This window comes from Penaeus chinensis, chromosome 42 (genome assembly GCF_019202785.1).
Source record: "Penaeus chinensis breed Huanghai No. 1 chromosome 42, ASM1920278v2, whole genome shotgun sequence".
NCBI lineage: Eukaryota > Metazoa > Arthropoda > Malacostraca > Decapoda > Penaeidae > Penaeus > Penaeus chinensis.
Window position 1 is genome coordinate 2,840,804 of NC_061860.1, and position 2,834 is coordinate 2,843,637.

The window sequence follows — 2,834 nt, forward strand, 5'->3', positions numbered from 1 at the left end:
GGAAGGCAGGATAATGAGGATGATTGAAAGAGATATTAAAGGAGAAAGAGAAGGAGGATGAAAGAAAGAATGAGGGAAAAAGAGGAATGAAGGAGAGAAGAGAAGGGGAGAGAAAAAGGAGGAGAGGAGACAGAAGGAGAAGGAGAAAACCAGGGGGAAACAAAAAAACAAATCCTAGGCCTGTAGAAAATTGTACTTTATCTTTGGTATAGATTTGAGGAGGAGGAGGAGGAGGAGGAGGAGGAGGAGGAGGAGGAGGAGGGGAGGGGAGGAGGAGGAGGGGGGAGGAGGGGGAAAGGAAGGGGGAGGAGGGGAGGGGGAGGAGGAGGAGGAGGGGAGGAGGAGGAGGAGGAGGAGGAGGAGGAGGAGGAGGAGGAGGAGGAGGAGGAAGAGGAGGAGGAGGAGGAGGAGGAGGAGGAGGGGGGAGGAGGAGGAGGAGGAGGAGGAGGAGGAGGAGGAGGAGGAGGAGGAGTAGGAGGAGGAGGAAAAGGAGGAGGAGGAGGAAGAGAAGAAGAAAAAAAACTTAATAAATCAACTATCTACAGTATGTATTAGAGCAAATAACTGCAAGGGGACAAAAAGAGGTTGAATCACATTTCCGCAGATCATTGCACAGCTATTTACTTTTTCTTTACCATGTAGCTTGTAATCTATTTTCAATAAAGATTCCTGCATCTGGAAGGCATTTTTGTAATTTATTACCTATTCCCTATTACATTTTCTTATTGCTCGCATAGAAGTCCCCTTTTACATTCCTCACAAAAAGACAGACTTACCTGGCAATGATCTCATAAAAATTTCCAACAGCTCCAGTGCACTGGCTTCGTCCTGCGTCAATTCAGAATATGCTGAGAAGGAGGAGACACTGCTTGGTCTTCTTTCCCGAATGGAACTCCGCGGTTCACTGCTTGATACCTCCTGTGGGAAATTAATGCTCAATTGTGAGTTTTGATTTAGTCCTTTATTTATCTGAAGTAAAAGATTAATGAATAGTAACTGAAATATCTGATACCTTATTTGCCCCCCCCCCTCCCCCCCCAAAAAAAGAGTCAAATCTTCAATTAAGGTTAGAAATGCACGGTAAGTTTAAGATGGTAAACCCTTTTGTGAACCGCTTTAACATATCAGAGTGCACTAATATTCAAACTATTTAGTTGGCTAATTCTTGGGTGAGCTGTTTAAACTAAACTCAAAATGAACAAGCCAATAGAAGGCTTGGCTATGTGGCCACACACACAAGTTGGTTAATCCCTTTGTATATTTTTAGTTGCCTGATAAACTGATGAACTGAAATATGTGCACAAACCCTAAAGATGGTGAAATAGTTGAAAAGCAAATATATATGTGCTAGACATCAAAGGTCTTGTAGCACTATACGAAGGTCCCCAAAAGCCCCCAAAAAAAAAAAGGTGAAGAGAAGTGGGTTTTTTTAAAAAATTAAAATGTGCTACATGTCAAATGTCATATAGCACTTTAGGATAGTATGGAATTGAAGGGGTAAAGAGGTTGATGGTTAATGGTTAATGTTTAGAAGAAATAGATGTCCTAGACATCAAAGGTTATATAGCACTATGGTAAAGTATTATGGCAAAAAGGGTAGAAATGAGTTAATGATCAGGATAAGATGTGTCAGATGTCAAAGGTTGTAAAATGCTGTAGGATAGAATATTAGTAAAGATGGTATAGAGGAGGAGCAAATGGAATATAGTGGGGATTTGCACAAGGATATGGTTAAAGGTATAGGGCAGTCAGATCAAATGGAGAGTATGTGGAAGGGAGAGCAACACTGTATGGGAAAAGAGCAAAAGAGCTATTATGAAACAAACAAATGGTTCCACAGAAACACATTGTTTTGACTTAAGGGAGTCAGGTGAGCATCTAAGTGGGGGTGGTAAGGATAATGGGGAAGGAAGAGGGATTGGCGATGCACATGGAGGAGGAGAGTTTTCTGGTGAGTGGGAGGAAGAGGGGTAGGGGGGAATTTGAGGAGGAGGATGGATATCAGCAGATACTTTTAATGTAGGGCGAATAATGGGATTAGAGGGATGAGGGAGTGGATCATTCTCTTGAGTCATGTTTATGAACTATTGGATGTTTTCAAGAGTTTTTTTGGGGGGAGGTCTGACAAACAGAGGAGAAGAGGGAATAGATGTCTGAGGAGCAGGCAGAGGGAGGCACAGGGGAAGTGGTAGAGATTGGAGTATCTGGATTTAGACTGGAAAAGGAATTTGACTAGGAGAGAGAGGTAGTACAGATAAGTTGGTTCAAGGTAGTGGGAAGAGATATGGGGGGAGATGCTAAATCTTCTTAAGGAGGAGGGGGGGTGGGGGGAGAAGAGCGAAGTACAGTTTTCAAATAGATAGAAAGAGTAAAACCTCATTGGCATGCTTCTTGTCTGTCTGGTCTCACATTGAGTGAGGCTTAGTTTGAATCTGAGAACTGTTACCATAGATTCGAGCTTATAGGAAGGGCAGCACTTACAAAATACATTATGGGAGCCACCACAATTGCCACATGTGTGTGACTGAGCAGATCAATTTGAAAAGTCATGACCAGGTTAAGCACACAGAGGGCAGCGAGCTGTGAAGCAACAGTGTTTGGCTGGGTGGTCAAGATGCCAACAGTTCTCACAATGACGGAGAAGAGGTCAATATGGTCGGACAGGACAGGACACTCCACCAATATAAACTTTATCTTGGGAGAGGTCATGTCTACAAAAGCTAATCTTAGCAATATTAGTGCCAGACTTATGTTGGCCTCTGGGAGGAATAGTGTAGTACTAGACTGCCACTGCTTCATAGTAGACAAGGCACGCGACCAGTCCTTGTTTGTAG

General features: G+C 43.2%; 1 protein-coding gene across 1 annotated transcript in view; it reads right to left on the minus strand.

Annotated features, from left to right (window-relative positions):
- The window catches only part of LOC125047831, a 9,617-nt gene extending 9,593 nt beyond the window's left edge, over positions 1–24 (minus strand). Inside the window, exon 1 of the mRNA XM_047646338.1 lies at positions 1–24. This exon is cut by the window's left edge and continues 189 nt beyond it. The gene's annotated coding sequence lies outside the window, so the exon portion shown is untranslated.
- Positions 25–2,834: the final 2,810 nt, after the last annotated feature.